The sequence below is a fragment of the Ranitomeya variabilis genome, chromosome 2 (genome assembly GCF_051348905.1).
Source record: "Ranitomeya variabilis isolate aRanVar5 chromosome 2, aRanVar5.hap1, whole genome shotgun sequence".
Taxonomy (NCBI): Eukaryota; Metazoa; Chordata; class Amphibia; order Anura; family Dendrobatidae; genus Ranitomeya; species Ranitomeya variabilis.
Window position 1 is genome coordinate 935,634,057 of NC_135233.1, and position 18,671 is coordinate 935,652,727.

Here is an 18,671-nt window from a genome sequence, read left to right on the forward strand (position 1 = left end):
GTGAAGAGGCGAATGATAAATACAGGAACAAGAGACTCCCTGTTCCTACATAAAGCAAATCGATGTGAATACTTTTCTGCCCAATGATGACAAAAGTATTCTCGGTGTGATACCTTTATTGGCTAACCAGAAAATTATGTGTGTGCAAGCTTTCAGAGAAAAGAGGCTCCTTCCTCAGGCAAGATTACAAATAGATTAATAAGAAAAAAGACAACATTTAAGGGATAGTACAGTATGACAATTGTTCATGAGGTGGGAAATCAAATTGGGCATTTTGTTACAAATGGAGAGGGGGCCTTAATTATCTGGAGTGCATCTGGTGGAGGTGTGAATTGTATCCATATAGTGAATCATATCCAGGTGTTATATTGAGTCCTAGTGTCAAAGAATTGAACATCTTTATCGGTTTGAATTCCCAAATGTTTCTTTCTCTGTCATCCTTAAAATGATCTTTTAGTATTAATACTTTTAAATCTGTCATACTGTGTCCAGTTCCAGAGAAATGTTTTCCCACAGGCGTGTCCATTTTATTCCTGATTGTGTGTCTGTTTTTGCATGGTTTCCCCAATATAGAAGAAATATAGGGAGGGGTCCTTCCGGATCCTGCAGGGAAGGTGGCTTGTGAGTGCCTGCTGAGAGCACTGGCATGCCTCCTTCTCTGCCTGTGAGATCCTGATCTGATGCTCTGCAGCGCAGTGTCAGATCAGCGATCTGATGTAACACAGTAATGTCCCATCCTGGGACAATCTAAAAAAGTAAAAAAAAAAAAATATTATAAAATGTAAAAATGTTTTTTTTTTTAAAGTCCCTAAATAAAGAAAAAAATTTTTTTTTCCAATAAATACATTTATTTATGTAAATAAAAAAACAACATAAGCACACATATTTGGTACCGCCGCATCCATAACGACCCGCTCTATAAGGCTGCCGTCACACTAGCAGTATTTGGTCAGTATTTTACATCAGTATTTGTAAGCCAAAAGCAGGAGTGGAACAATCAGAGGAAAAATATAATAGAAACATATGCACCACTTCTGCATTTATCACCCACTCCTGGTTTTGGCTTACAAATACTAATGTAAAATACTGACCAAATACTGCTAGTGTGACGGCAGCCTAAAACGGTCCCTTCAGTGAACACCGTAAAAGAAATAAACTGAAAATGAGGCAGAAAACAATTATTTATCATCATACCGCCAAACAAAAAGTGCAATAAAATGCGATAAAAAAATGGATGTAAATAAAAATAGTACCGCTGAAAAAGTCACCTTGTCCTGAAAAAAATAAGCCATCACACAGCTTAATAAGCAGAAAATTAAAAAAGTTATAGCTCTCAGAATAAAGCGATGCAAAAATAATTATTTTTTTCTATCAAATAGTTTTTATTGTGTAAAAGCGCCAAAACATACATAAAAAAACTATATAAATGAGGTATCATTGTAAGGCCGGCCTCACACTAGCGAGTTTTACGAACGTATGAGCGCATAAACTAGGTCCGTAAAATACGCATTACACACGGCCCAATGATTCTCTATGGCCCAGCTCCTATCTGCCGTATATTAAGCATCCGTAATATACGGTCTTGTACGGCCGTAGAAAAAAGCTTTTCATTTCTCCTTCACAAACCCGACATGATATGAGACATGGTTTCCATACAGTAAACCATCTCATATCCCTTTTTTTTTTTGCATATTCCACACTACTAATGTTAGTAGTGTGTATGTGCAAAATTTGGGCACTGTAGCTGCTAAAATAAAGGGTTCAATGGTGGAAAAAATTGGCGTGGGCTCCCGCGCCATTTTCTCCGCCAGAGTGGTAAAGCCAGTGACTGAATATTAATAGCCTAGAGAGGGTCCATGGTTATTGCCCCCCCCCCCCCGGCTACTAACATCTGCCCCCAGCCACCCCAGAAAAGGCACATCTGGAAGATGCGCCTATTCTGGCCACTCTCTTCCCACTCCCGTGTAGCGGTGGGATATGGGGTAATGAAGGGTTAATGTCACCTTGCTATTGTAAGGTGACATTAAGCCAGATTAATAAAGGAGAGGCGTCAATTATGACACCTATCCATTATTAATCCAATTGTATGAAAGGGTTAAAAAAACACACACACATTATTAAAAAGTATTTTAATGAAATAAACACACAGGTTGTTTTAATATTTTATTGCTCTCTCAATCCACCTGAAGACCCTCGCTCTGAAAAATAATAAACCAACAATATACATACCTTCAGATGATCTGTCACGTCCCACAAAGTAAATCCATCTGAAGGGGTTAAATCATTTTACAGCCAGGAGCTGTGCTAAAGCACTCGCTCGTGCCTGTAAACCCCCAGGTGCTGAAAGGAAAGCAGGATGATCTGTACTTACCTTGAGTTGTGGTGAGGCGCCCTCTGCTGGATGTCATCATATGAACTCGAGCGTGGGAACTTTTCCAAGGCTCCAGTTCATGAGGACATCCAGCAGAGGGTGCATCACCGCAACTCAAGGTAAGTACAGATCATCCTACTTTCCTTTCTTTACAGCTCCTGGCTGTAAAATGATTTAACCCCTTCAGATGGATTTACTTCGTGGGATGTGACAGATCATCTGAAGGTATGTATATTGTTGGTTTATTATTTTTCAGAGCGAGGGTCTTCAGGTGGATTGAGAGAGCAATAAAATATTAAAACAACCTGTGTGTTTATTTCATTAAAATACTTTTTAATAATGTGTGGTTTTTTAACCCTTTCATACAATTGGATTAATAATGGAGAGGTAATAGTAAACACGGCACTCTGGGTTTCTTGGAGGTGCTCAAGTTAGGTATCCAACCCGTAATTCATCAGCAATAATATACTTGGCACTCAGGAAAATTTTTGCTTCTTTTTGCAGTGTCCCCTGCAGCACGGCGCCGTCCTCTACAGCAGTAACAGCGCTTTTTGCACCAGCGATTATCTCGCCCTCCTGCAGCACATATTCTCACTGGCTGTACAAGGCGGCCTCACATCTCCTGGATTCTGTCTGACACTGGCACCACTGTGGGCCCATACAGACAAACTGTGTATTCCAGTATTCAAAAACCCTGTCTGATGAAGGTCTTATGTTTGGACCGAAAACGTTCATGTTGAACTGGATGCACTAAATAAATGATGTTTTTTCTTCACTAAAAAATTTTCCTGAGTGCCAAGTATATTATTACTAATAATGGAGAGGTGTCATAATTGACGCCGCTCCATCATTAATCTGGCTTAATGTCACCTTACAATAGCAAGGTGACATTAACCCTTCATTACCCCATATCCCACCGCTACATGGGAGTGGGAAGAGAGTGGCCAAGTGCCAGAATAGGCGCATCTTCCAGATGTGCCTTTTCTGGGGTGGCTGGGGGCAGATGTTTGTAGCCAGGGGGGGGCCAATAACCATGGACCCTCTCTAGGCTATTAATATCTGTCCTCAGTCACTGGCTTTACCACTCTGGTGGAGAAAATTGCGCTGGAGCCCACGCCAATTTTTTCCGCCATTTAACCCTTTATTTTAGCAGCTACAGCGCCCAAATTTTGCACATACACACTACTAACATTAGTAGTGTGGAATATGCAAAAAAAAAAAGGGATATGAGATGGTTTACTGTATGTAAACCATGTCTCATATCCTGTCGGGTTTGGGAAGGAGAAATGAAAAGCCGGCAATTGAATTACCGGCTTTTCACATATATCGCGCTGAATTAAATATAAATACAGAATATATATATATGTGTCTCAATGACATATATATATATATATATATATATATATATATATATATATATATATATATATATACTGTATATATGTTTTAACGAACATTTGAGCACATAAATCCATTAGATGTCGGTTTTGCAAGCCTGCGAGAAAATATCACAGTACGGATGCCATACGGATTATACACGGAGGATGCCATGCGCAAAATACGCTGACACACCCTGCCTACGGATGACATACGGATCACTATTTTGGGGACTTTTCTGCGTATTACGGCCGTTAAAAACGGACCGTAATTACATACGCTGAGTGTGAGGCTGGCCTAATTGTAATGACCCGCAAAAAACAAGCCCTCACATGACTTTGTGGGCTAAAATATGGAAAAATTTTAGCTCTCAAAATGTGGTGATTCAAAAACTAGTTTTCATAATAAAAAGTGTCTGTTAGTTTGGGACAGAAGCAAAACATAAAAACCCGATATAAATCTGGTATCTCTGTAATCGCACAGACCCGAAGAATAAAGTTGCCTAATCACTTATACCGCACAAGGAATGGCGTAAAAAATAAATAAAACCAATTCTTCACCTACTGTTCATTTTTTTTCATTCTGCCTCCCAAAGATCACAGTAAGGCATGGCGCACATTTATCCTGTGCTCTGCGCTGAGCTCTTACACCAGGGTTTCCGTGTAAATCTCTGAAATACGTGATTCAGACAGAACCCTCGGCATTAAATTCCCTATAATGAGGCAGATGGAGCCACTGTGGAAGCAGTCTGACCTGTGATCCGGCTGTGTCCGTCCATTTTCTCCCTTTGCCCTTGTGAAAATACAACATTTTCAAAATTTACAAAAAAGCACCAGGGGGTTCAAGGTGCTCAGTACACATCTAGATAAGTTACCAAAGGGGTCTATTTTCCAAAATGGTGTCACTTGTAGGGTGGTTTCCACTGTTTAGGCACATCAGGGGCTCCCCAAAGTGACATGGCAACTGCTAATTATTCCAGCATATTTTACATTCAAAAAGTCAAATGGCGCTTCTTTCCTTCCAAGCCCTGCTGTGCACCCTAACAGTGGTTTTCCCCCACATATTGCATTTCGGCGTACTCAGGAGCAATGCCACAACAAATTGTATGGAGCTATTTCTCCTGCTACCCTTATGAAAATGCAAAATATGGGGCTTAAAAAGATTTAGTTATGAAAAATGTGATTTTTTTTTAATTTTCACGGCTTAACGTTATAAACTTCTGTGAAGCACTTGTGGGTTCAAGGTGATCAATACACATCTAGATTAGTTACCTAATGTGTCTAGTTTCCAAAATGATATCACTTGTTTTGGGGGTCAAGGTGCTCAATACACATCTAGATAAGGTGCCAAAGGAGTTTAGTTTCGAAAATGGGGTAATTTGTGGGAAGTTTCCACTGTTTAGGAACCTCAAGGGTTCTCCAAACATGACATGGCATCTGCTAATTATGCCAGCAAATTTTACATTCAAAAAGTGAAATGGCGCTCCTTCCCTTTTGAGCCTTGCCATGTGCCCAGTCAGTAGATTTCCCCCATATATGGGGTATCGGCATGCTCAGGAGAAATTGCAATTTGTATGGTCCATTTTCTCCTGTTACCCTTGCGAAAGTTAAAAAAATTAGGTCTAAATGAAAATTTTTGTGAAAGAAAAGTACATGTTTATTTTTTTTTCCACATTCCAAAAATTCCTGTGAAGCACATGAAGGGTTAATAAACTTCTTGAATATGGTTTTGAGTACCTTGACAGGTGCAGTCTTTAGAATGTGTCATTTTTGGTATTTTCTGTCATATAGGCCCCTTAAAGTCACTTCAAATGTGGGGTGGTCCCTAAAAAATGGTTTTGCTAATTTTGTTGTAAAAATTAGAAATCGCTGGTCAACTTTTAACCCTTATAACGTCCTAACAAAAAAATTATCTTTCCAAAATTGTGCTGATGTAAAGTAGACATGTGGGAAATGTTATTTATTAATTATTTTGTATGATATAACTCTCTGCATCAAATAAATTTTACCACTATCATAAAGTACAATATGTCACAAGAAAACAATATCAGAATCACTGGGATCAGTTGAAGCGTTCCAGAGTTAGTATGTCATAAAGTGACAGTGGTCAGAATTGTAAAAATTGACCTGGTCAGGAAGGTGAAAACAGGCTTTGGGGTGAAGGGGTTTAAGAGTACTATCTGGCTGTCATTCTTATGGACGTCATTGCCTATTATGTTGCACTCTGTCTCAACTTAATGAATCAATATAAGCTAAAACTCTCATTCTGTTATCCCTAGTGCAGGCATGAAGGGGAGCTTAACCCTCTCTGCCTACCTCCTCCTCCCTGCAGGCCCCGGATCCAAAATGGCCACGGGGTTCCTTCCGGGTCCTGCAAGGAGGTGGTTTGCAAGCGCCTGCTCAAAGCAGGCGCTTGCAAGCCTGCAGCACTGCCTGTCAGATCGCTGATCTGACACAGTGCTGTGCAAAGTGTCAGATCAGCGATCTGACACTATAACATGATGTCCCCCCCTGGGGCAATGTTATAAAGTTAAAAAATATATATTTACATATGTAAAAAAAAAAAAAATTCCTAAATATAGAATAAAAAAAATATTGTCCCACTAAATACATTTCTTTATCTAAATTAAAAAATAAAATAAAATAAAAGTACACGTATTTAGTATCGCCGCGTCCGTACCGACCCGACCTATAAAACTGTCCCACTAGTTAACCCCTTCAGCGATCACCGCAAAAAACAACGTTTTATTATCATACCGCCAAACAAAAAATGGAATAACACGCAATCAAAAAGACGGATATAAATAAATATGGTACCGCTGAAAACGTCATCTTGTCCAGCAAAAAACGAGCTGCCATATAGCATCATTAGCAAAAAGTAAAAAAGTTATAGTCCTCAGAATAAAGCGATGCAAAAATAATAATTTTTTATATAAAATAGATTTTATCATATAAAAGCGCCAAAACATAAAAAAAGATATAATTGAGGTATCGCTGTAATCGTACTGACCCGAAGAATAAAACTGCTTTATCAATTTTATAAAACGTGGAATGGTATAAATGCCCCCCCAAAAGAAATTCACGATTTGCTGGTTTTTGTTCATTCTGCCTCACAAAAATCAGAATAAAAAGCGATCAAAAAAGTCACGTGCCCGAAAATGGTACCAATAAAAACATCAACTCGTCCCGCAAAAAACAAGACCTCAAATGACTCTGTGGACCAAAATATGGAAAAATTATAGCTCTCAAAATGTGGAGACGCAAAAACTATTTTTTGCAATAAAAAGCGTCTTTTAGTGTGTGACAGCTGCCAATCATAAAAATCCGCTAAAAAACACACTATAAAAGTAAATAAAACCCCCCTTCATCAACTCCTTAGTTAGGGAAATATAATAAAATTAAAAAAATGTTAGGCTAAAGTTAGGGTTAGGGTTGGGGCTAAAGTTAGGGTTAGGGCTACAGTTAGGGTTAAGGCTACAGTTAGGGTTAGGGTTACAGTTAGGGTTGGGGCTACAGTTAGGGTTAGGGCTACAGTTAGGGTTAGGGTTGGGGCTAAAGTTATGGTTAGGGTTGGGGCTAAAGATAGGGTTAGGGCTGGGGCTAAAGTTATGGTTAGGGTTGGGGCTAAAGTTAGGGTTAGGGTTGGGGCTAAAGTAAGGGTTAGGGTTGGGGGTAAAGTTAGGGTTAGGGCTACAGTTAGGGTTGGGGCTACAGTTAGGGTTGGGGCTAAAGTTAGGGTTAGGGTTGGGGCTAAAGTTAGGGTTAGGGTTGGGGCTAAACTTAGGGTTGGGGCTAAAGTTAGGATTGGGGCAAAAGTTAGGGTTAGGATTACATTTACGGTTGGGATTAGGTTTGGGATTAGGGTTAGGGGTGTGTCAGGGTTAGGGGTGTGGTTAGGGTTATGGTTGGGATTAGGGTTAGGGGTGTGTTGGAGTTAGGGGTGTGGTTAGGGTTGGGATTAGGGTTAGGGGCATGTTCGGGTTAGTTGTGCGGTTAGGGTTATGGTTAGGGTTGGGTTTAGGGTTAGGGGTGTGTTTGGGTTAGGTTTCCAGTTAGAATTGGGGGGATACTACTGTTTAGGCACATCAGAGGCTCTCCAAACCCGACATGGCGTCCGATCTCAATTCCAACCAATTCTGTGTTGAAAGTAAAACAGTGCTCCTTCCCTTCTGAGCTCTCCCGTGCGCCAAAACAGGGGTTTACCCCAACATATGGGGTATCACCGTACTCAGGACAAATTGGACAACAACTTTTGGGGTCCAATTTCTCCTGTTACCCTTGTGAAAATACAAAACTGGGGGCTAAAAAATAATTTTTGTTGAAAAAATAATTTTTATTTTCACGGCTCTGCGTTATAAACTGCAGTGAAACACTTGGGGGTTAAAAGTTCTCACAACACATCTAGATAAATTCCTTGGGGGTCTAGTTTCCAATATGGGGTCACTTGTGGGTATTTCTACTGTTTAGGTATATCAGGGGCTCTGCAAACGCAATGTGACGCCTGCAGACCATTCCATCTAAGTCTGCATTCCAAACGGCGCTCCTTCCCTTCTGAGCTCTGCCATGCGCCCAAACAGTAGTTTTCTCCCACATATGGGGTATCAGCGTACTCAGGACAAATTGGACAACATCTTTTGGGGTCCAATTTCTCCTGTTACCCTTGTGAAAATACAAAACTGGGGGCTAAAAAATAATTTTTGTTGAAAAAATAATTTTTATTTTCATGGCTCTGCGTTATAAACTGTAGTGAAACACTTGGGGGTTCAAAGTGCTCACCACACATCTAGATAAGTTCCTTAGGGGGTCTACTTTCTAAAATGCTGTAACTTGTGGGGGTTTCAATGTTTAGGCACATCAGGAGTTCTCCAAACGCGACATGGAGTCCCATCTCAATTCCAGTCAATTTTGCATTGAAAAGTCAAACTGCGCTCCTTCCCTTCCGAGCTCTGCCATGCACCCAAACAGTGGTTTACCCCCACATATGGGGTATGAGGGTACTCAGGACAAATTGCACAACAACTTTTGGGGTCCAATTTCTTCTATTACCCTTGGGAAAATAGAAAATTGGGGGCGAAAAGATCATTTTTGTGAAAAAATATGATTTTTTATTTTTACAGCTCTACATTATAAACTTCTGTGAAGCACTTGGTGGGCCAAAGTGCTCAGCACACATCTAGATAAGTTCCTTAGGGGGTCTACTTTCCAAAATGGTGTCACTTGTGGGGGGTTTCAATGTTTAGGCACATCAGGGGCTCTCCAAACGCGACATGGCGTCCCATCTCATTTCCAGTCAATTTTGAGTTGAAAAGTCAAACGGCGCTCCTTCCCTTCCGAGCTCTGCCATGCACCCAAACAGTGGTTTACCCCCACATATGGGGTATCAGCATACTCAGGACAAATTGCAAAACAACTTTTGGGGTCCAATTTCTTCTGTTACCCTTGGTAAAATAAAACAAATTGGAGCTAAAGTAATTTTTTTGTGAAAAAAAGTTAAATGTTCATTTTTTTTTAAACATTCCAAAAATTCCTGTGAAATACCTGAAGGGTTATTAAACTTCTTGAATGTGGTTTTGAGCACCTTGAGGGGTGCAGTTTTTAGAATGGTGTCACACTTGGGTATTTTTCTATCATATACACCCATATATATAGTCCCTAAAAAGAATTGTGTTATAAAAATGAGAAATTGCTGGTCAACTTTTAACCCTTATAACGCCCTAGCAAAAAAATGTTGGTTCCAAAATTGTGCTGATGTAAAGTAGACATGTGGGAAATGTTACTTATTAAGTATTTTGGTGACATAACTCTGTGATTTAAGGGCATAAAAATTCAAAGTTGGAAAATTGCAAGATTTTTGCCAAATTTCCGTTTTTTTTCACAAATAAACTCAGGTAATATCAAATAAATTTTACCACTGACATGAAGTACAATATGTCACAAGAAAACAGTGTCAGAATCACTGGGATCTGTTGAAGCGTTTCAGAGTTATAACCTCATAAAAGGACAGTGGTCAGAATTGTAAAAATTGGCCCGGTCATTAACGTGCAATGTGGCGTGGTTGTCCTCGGCGTCCCTCTGCCCCGACGCGCGTTTCACTGACCGCTTCTTCAGGAGGCCTCCTGAAGAAGCGGTCAGTGAAACGCGCGTCGGGGCAGAGGGACGCCGAGGACAACCACGCCACATCACTCTGGTAATGTGCCTTTATTTATTTGGTCCAACTGCAGCTTTATTTGCACAATAATGAATTATTACCATCAGCAATTTGCTTATATACTTCATCACATGCTATAATTGCTATAACACAGGATAGTCTAAGTGTTAGACATCAGTTTATTATATTGTTAGCATAGACGACGGCATTTTTTCATTTGATCTAGTATTAGAACATTAGGTCATTGTTTGTGGAATTGAGCTCTTTTTTTCATTCTGCACACAGTTTTACCACAGTGTTACAGGAAACTGGTGGTTGTCCTATGGATGTCTTGTCCCTCTTTTAATGGATTTGGCACTTTTTTGTTAATTCATGTTGTATGTTTATTTTGTTGTAATTTATGTTTAATAAATGTTATTTTATTCAGTAAGCACCACCTGTTTTGGGAACCTGTTATTCAGTACAATTTCCAAAAAAAAGTGATTCACACACACACATATATATATATATATATATATATATATATATATATATATATATATATGAAAAAATTGGAACAGCATCCAGTGTTACCTCCAACAATATGCAAAGCTTTCCTAACCACCGATCCAGTGCCCTCCAAACATAGAACCAAAAAAAAGGAAAACAGCACAAAAAATAACTGAAGAAAAAATGGACTTTATAACCTGAACGGCGTGGCGACGTTTCGGATATACTATCCTTTCTCAAGCTTGAGAAAGGATAGTATATCTGAAACGTCGCCACGCCGTTCAGGCATTAAAGTCCATTTTTTCTTCAGTTATTTTTTGTGCTGTTTTCCTTTTTTTTGGTTATATATATATATATATATATATATATATATATATATATATATATACTATATACAGCTCTGGCAAAAATTAAGAGACCACTGCACAGTTTTATAAAAATCAGCTTCTCTACATATCTGAAAGCCATTCCAGAGTACACCTCATTCTAATTAATGTGCTTCTGATTAGGTGATCACCTGAACCAAATCTTATTTAACGAAGGAAAGTATAAAAAAACTGCTGTGGTGTTCACAATCCTCTTGCAATAGGACAAGCGGGATGGCAAAACAAGTGCTAGTAATATCCCAAAAGTAATAGGATTAAAAATAACATTTATCCATGCCAAAAGAGTTGAACAGAAAAGTCTTGAGTGAGGGAAAGAGGACTCAATTCTGGCTTTACTAGCAGACGAACACCGTGAGCATCATGTTGCCTCCATCCTTAACATTTCTAAGATGGCAGTCCATTACAACAAGGTCAAGCAACAGACATTGGGGACAACAAAGCTACAGACTGGCAGAGGACGAAAATGACTCTCCACTGACCGGGATGACCGTTATCTTATTCGAATGTCACTCAGCAACTGCAGGATAACATCAAGTGACCTACAAAAGGAATTGCAAAAAGCAGCTGGGGTGAAGTTCACAACAAGAACAGTTTGTAACAGGCTCCTAGAGGCAGGACTCATGTCATGTAAAGCTAGAAAAAAGCCTTTCATCAATGAGAAGCAAAGGAAAGCCAAGCTGAAGTTTGCCAAAGACCATAAGCTTTGAACCATAAAGGACTGGAGTAAGGTAATCTTCCTCTGATGAGTCTAATTTTCATCTTTGCCCAACACCTTGTTGTCTAATGGTTATACGGAGACCTGGAGAGGCGTACAAGCCACAATGTCTCGCACCCACTGTGAAATTTGGTGGAGGATCGGTGAAGATCTGGGGATGATTCAGCAAGGCTGGAATTCAGCAGGTTGTTCTTTGCGAAGGACATATGAATCAAGCCGCATACAAGGTTATCCTGGAAAAACAGTTGATTACTTCTGCTCAGGTAATGTTCCCCAATTCGGAGGACTGTTTTGTTTTCCAGCAGAACAATGCGCCATGCCACTGTTAGGGTTTGCGGAACGCACCAAATATATTTATTGAGGTGATTCGTGCGTTCGCAACCAGGGATCCACCGTGCAGAAATATCCTGCTGCTAAGTGGATGGCGGCGCTATATGGCGGTAATAACCAGCTCTGTTAGCTTCACAGAGTGGCCGAGAAGACAAAGCTCTGTGCCCTGTTAACTGTCACAGAGACACAGGCTAACTACCCAGACGAGAGCAGTCAGTGGTCATTCATGCATACAACACTCCTCGCCAGAGGTGCCAGCATTCTAGGGGCTTATTTCAGCCGGGTCCCTGAACACATTCACACAAATGACCACAATGGCGCAAAGCATGTAACATAAGAGGATACTAGCGCATGGCCGTGCGGCCATGCGAGCCCTAAATAGCTGCAGCACCTACAGGACCTTAAAGAAGAGGACCAATGAGAGATTTCCATACCTGAGCATGTGACCCTAGATCTCCACTGAGAGATCTTGCCCTGGGCATGCTCAGTGTGTGCAGAGCAGGACTTAGTCCTAGCACCTATAGGACCTTCCTGAAAGGACCAATGGATTTGGCTGCAGAAGCTGAACATGTGACCCCTGATGTCCAGTGAGAGATCTTGCCCTGGACATGCTCAGTATGTGCAAAGCAGGACTTAGTCCCAGGAAAGCCTGTTCGCCGTAGATCAGTGCAGGGTACAATAGTAGAGCCTGGAGAGGCAGCAATAACCTTTTGCACTGAATCAGACTCAGTGAGACGCTGGGACCGACGTCTCCGCTGAGCAGGCTCCCCTGCAGCCGATGGAGAATTGGAGACCGCAGCAGAGACGGATCGAGATTCCCCCTGTGCAGCAGAGGAAACTCGACTCCTAACATTACCCCCCCTCCTAGGGCCCCCCTTCCTTGAGCCTCGCTACGCTCAAAAGCTGCAATGAGCAGCGGAGCCCGAATGTGCTCCACAGGCTCCCAGGTTCTATCCTCAGGACCGTGACCCTTCCAATCCACCAGATAAAATTTCTTGCCACGTACCACCTTGCACCCCACGATAGCATTCACCTCAAACTCATCCGTGGATGAACCCGATGTCCCGGCAGATGACTCAGAAAACCGGGACAAAAGAACGGGCTTTAAGAGGGAAACGTGAAAGGTATCGGTGATACCAAGGCGTGGAGGAATAGCCAAACGGTAGACCACAGGGTTCACCTGTTCCAGAACCTTGAACGGACCAATGTAGCGAGGCGCAAACTTAGTGGACTCAACTCGCAGCCTGATGTTACGGGCGGAGAGCCACACTAAGTCGCCAGGAGCAAAGGTCGGAGCGGGGCGTCGGTGTGTATCAGCCGAGACCCTCATTCTCTCCTTGGAGGCCCGGATGGCATCCTGTGTGCAGTCCCAGATGTCACGTGCCTCCACCGCCCAGTCTGCCACCCTAGAATCGGTGGATGACACGGGCATGGGTACAGGGACACGTGGATGCTGGCCGTAATTAATGAGAAAAGGAGTCTGACCAGTGGAATCGGCTACGGCATTATTCAAGGCAAATTCCGCCCAAGGTAGCAAAGATGCCCAGTCATCCTGCCTAGCAGAGACAAAATGTCGCAAGTATGTCACCAGAGTCTGAGTGGTTCTCGCTACCAACCCAGTCGTCTCGGGATGATATGCAGAGGAGAGATTCAGCTCTATGCTGAGTAAACGGCAGAGCTCTCTCCAAAACCGAGATGCAAACTGGGGACCCCGGTCGCTGACAACTTTATCAGGCATACCATGTAAGCGGAAAATATGCTTAATGAACAACACCGCCAAGGCCCTTGCAGATGGTAACCTGTTATGACCCCAATGGCGAGGGTCTCAGAGAAAAAAGTAAGTCTGCGACGTACAAAAATCCAGCTCATAGGGCAGTGGTAACTGGGTTGACCATATATCTACTCCTAACGCCAACACTAGCAGTAGCCGGGGAACATGCCTACGTTGGTCGCTAGATGTCTCGCGCCAGCCGGAGGACTAACTACCCCTAGAAGAGGAAAACAAAGACCTCTCTTGCCTCCAGAGAATAGACCCCAAAAGTAGGATAGTAGCCCCCTACAAATAATAACGGTGAGGTAAGAGGAAATGACAAACACAGAGATGAACTAGATTTTAGCAAAGAGAGGCCCACTTACTAATAGCAGAATGTAGTAAGATAACTTATATGGTCAACAAAAACCCTATCAAAATCCACGCTGGAGATTCAAGAACCCCCGAACCGTCTAACGGCCCGGGGGGAGAACACCAGCCACCCTAGAGCTTCCAGCAAGGTCAGGAAACAGATTATATACAAGCTGGACAAAAATGCAAACCAAAACAAATAGCAAAAAGCAAGAAAGCAGACTTAGCTTAATCAAGCAGGAACCAGGATCAATAGACAAGAGCACTACAGATTAGCTCTGATATCAACGTTGCCAGGCATTGAACTGAAGGTCCAGGGAGCTTATATAGCAACACCCCTGACCTAACGACCCAGGTGAGCATACAAGGGATGAATGACATACCCAGAGTAAAATCACTAGTAGCCACTAGAGGGAGCCAAAAGGTAAATTCACAACAGTACCCCCCCCTTAGTGAGGGGTCACCGAACCCTCACCAAGACCACCAGGGCGATCAGGATGAGCGGCGTGAAAGGCACGAACTAAATCGGCTGCATGCACATCAGAGGCGACCACCCAGGAATTATCCTCCTGACCATAGCCCTTCCACTTGACCAGGTACTGAAGCCTCCGCCTGGAGAGACGAGAATCTAAGATCTTCTCCGCCACGTACTCCAACTCGCCCTCAACCAACACCGGAGCAGGAGGCTCAGCAGAAGGAACCACAGGCCCAACGTACCGCCGCAACAAGGACCTATGAAATACGTTGTGAATGGCAAACGACACCGGAAGATCCAGGCGGAAGGATACAGGATTAATGATTTCCAATATCTTGTAAGGACCAATGAAGCGAGGCTTAAATTTGGGAGAGGAGACCTTCATAGGAACAAATCGAGAAGACAGCCATACCAAATCCCCAACGCGAAGTCGGGGACCCACACCGCGGCGGCGGTTGGCAAAACGCTGAGCCTTCTCCTGTGACAACTTCAAGTTGTCCACCACATGCCCCCAGATCCGCTGCAACCTATCCACCACGGAATCCACCCCAGGACAGTCAGAAGGCTCAACATGTCCCGAGGAAAAACGAGGATGGAAACCAGAGTTGCAGAAAAATGGCGAAACCAAGGTGGCGGAACTAGCCCGATTATTAAGGGCAAATTCAGCCAACGGCAAGAAGGTCACCCAATCATCCTGATCAGAAGAGACAAAACACCTCAAATAAGCCTCCAGAGTCTGATTAGTTCGCTCCGTTTGTCCGTTAGTCTGGGGATGGAAAGCGGATGAAAACGACAACTCAATGCCCATCCTACCACAAAAGGATCGCCAGAACCTGGAAACAAACTGGGATCCTCTGTCCGACACAATATTCTCAGGAATGCCGTGCAAACGAACCACGTTCTGGAAGAACACAGGAACCAGATCAGAAGAGGAGGGCAGCTTAGGCAAAGGAACCAAATGGACCATCTTGGAGAAACGATCACATATCACCCAGATGACAGACATGCCCTGAGACACCGGAAGATCAGAAATGAAATCCATAGAGATGTGTGTCCAAGGTCTCTTCGGGATAGGCAAGGGCAAGAGCAACCCGCTGGCACGAGAGCAGCAAGGCTTAGCTCGAGCACAAGTACCACAGGACTGTACAAATGACCGCACATCCCTTGACAAGGAATGCCACCAAAAGGACCTGGCCACCAGATCTCTGGTGCCAAAAATTCCCGGGTGCCCTGCCAACACCGAGGAATGAACCTCGGAAATGACTCTGCTGGTCCATCTAGCAGGCACAAACAATCTGTCAGGTGGACAAGAGTCAGGCCTACCAGCCTGAAATCTCTGCAACACATGTCGCAGATCTGGAGAAATAGCAGACACGATAACTCCTTCCTTAAGAATACCCACAGGTTCAGCGACTCCAGGAGCATCAGGCACAAAGCTCCTAGACAGAGCATCGGCCTTCACATTCTTAGAACCTGGTAAATACGAGACCACAAAGTCAAAACGGGAGAAAAACAATGACCAGCGGGCCTGTCTAGGATTCAGGCGTTTAGCAGACTCGAGATACATCAGATTTTTGTGATCAGTCAAGACCACCACACGATGCTTAGCACCCTCGAGCCAATGACGCCACTCCTCAAATGCCCACTTCATGGCCAACAACTCCCGATTGCCCACATCATAATTTCGCTCTGCCGGCGAAAACTTCCTAGAGAAAAAGGCACAAGGTCTCATAGTAGAGCAACCAGGGCCTCTCTGCGACAAAACGGCCCCTGCCCCAATCTCCGAAGCATCCACCTCAACCTGAAAGGGAAGTGAGATGTCAGGCTGGCACAAAACAGGCGCCGAAGTAAACCGGCGTTTTAACTCCTGGAAAGCCTCCACGGCAGCAGGAGCCCAGTTAGCTACATCAGAGCCTTTCTTGGTCATATCCGTCAGCGGTTTAACAACGCTAGAGAAATTTGCGATAAAACGACGGTAGAAGTTAGCAAAACCCAAGAACTTCTGAAGACTCTTAACTGACGAGGGTTGAGTCCAATCATGAATAGCTCGGACCTTGACTGGATCCATCTCCACAGCAGAAGGGGAAAAAATGAACCCCAAAAAGGGAACCTTCTGTACACCAAAGAGACACTTTGAGCCTTTTACAAACAAAGAATTTTCACGCAGAATCTCAAAAACCATCCTGACCTGCTCCACATGCGAGTCCCAATCATCAGAAAAAACCAGAATATCATCCAGATAAACAATCAAAAATTTATCCAGATACTTCCGGAAAATGTCATGCATGAAGGACTGAAAAACTGAAGGTGCATTAGAGAGACCGAATGGCATCACCAAGTACTCAAAATGACCTTCGGGCGTATTGAATGCGGTTTTCCATTCATCGCCCTGCCTAATGCGCACAAGGTTGTACGCACCACGAAGGTCTATCTTGGTGAACCACTTGGCACCTTTAATCCGGGCAAACAAATCTGACAACAGCGGCAAAGGATACTGAAATTTGACAGTGATCTTATTTAAAAGCCGATAGTCAATACAAGGCCTCAAAGATCCGTCCTTTTTGGCCACAAAAAAGAATCCCGCACCAAGAGGGGAAGAAGAAGGACGGATATGCCCCTTCTCAAGAGACTCCTTGATATATGAACGCATCGCGGTATGTTCAGGTACCGACAGATTAAACAGTCTCCCCTTAGGAAACTTACTGCCAGGAATCAAATCTATTGCACAGTCACATTCCCTATGAGGAGGCAGTGCACTGGACTTAGACTCGCTGAAGACATCCTGATAATCAGACAAATACGCCGGAACTTCCGAAGGCGTAGAAGAAGCAATAGACAAGGGCAGGGAATCTCCATGAATTCCATGGCAGCCCCAACTTGACACTGACATAGCCTTCCAGTCCAAGACTGGATTATGGGTCTGTAACCATGGCAAACCCAAAACAACCAAATCATGCATCTTATGCAGAACAAGAAAACGTATTACCTCCCGATGTTCGGGAGTCATGCACATGGTAACCTGTGTCCAAAACTGCGGTTTATTTTTTGCCAATGGCGTAGAATCAATACCCCTAAGAGGGATAGGATTTTCCAATGGCTCAAGAACAAATCCGCAGCGCTTGGCAAATGACAGATCCATAAGGCTCAGGGCAGCACCCGAGTCCACAAACGCCATGACAGGATACGATGACAATGAGCAAATCAAAGTTACAGATAGAATAAATTTAGGTTGCAAATTACCAATGGCGACCGGACTAACAACCTTAGTAAGACGTTTAGAGCATGCTGAGATAACATGTGTAGAATCACCACAGTAGTAACACAAGCCATTCTGGCGTCTATGAATTTTCCGCTCATTTCTAGTCAGGATTCTATCACATTGCATTAAATCAGGTGTCTGTTCAGACAACACCATGAGGGAATTAGCGGTTTTGCGCTCCCGCAACCGCCGGTCGATTTGAATAGCCAGGGCCATAGAATCATTCAGACCTGTGGGAATGGGAAAACCCACCATCACATTCTTAATGGCTTCAGAAAGGCCATTTCTAAAATTAGCAGCCAATGCACACTCGTTCCACTGGGTCAGCACGGACCATTTCCGAAATTTTTGGCAATACACTTCAGCCTTGTCCTGGCCCTGAGACATAGCCAGCAAGGCCTTTTCTGCCTGAATCTCAAGATTGGGTTCCTCATAAAGCAAACCGAGCGCCAGAAAAAACGCATCAATGTCAGCCAATGCCGGATCTCCTGGCGCCAGCGAGAAGGCCCAATCCTGAGGGTCGCCCCGTAAAAAAGAAATAACAATTTTTACTTGCTGAGCGGAGTCTCCAGATGAACAGGGTTTCAGGGACAAAAACAATTTACAATTATTCCTGAAATTTCTAAATTTAAATCGGTCTCCGGAAAACGGTTCAGGAATCGGTATCTTAGGTTCTGACATAGGACTTCTGATAACATAATCTTGTATGCCCTGCACACGAGCAGCAAGCTGGTCCACACTTGTAATCAAGGTCTGGACATTCATGTCTGCAGCAAACACAAGCCACTCAGAGGTAAAGGGGAAAAGAAAAAAAAAAATGAGAGAGAGAAAAAAAAACTCAGAACTTTCTTTCTTATAATCCCGCTTCTGCAATGCATTTAACATTTAATACTGGCCTGGCAAACTGTTATGACCCCAATGGCGAGGGTCTCAGAGAAACAAGTAAGTCTGCGACGTACAAAAATCCAGCTCATAGGGCAGTGGTAACTGGGTTGACCAT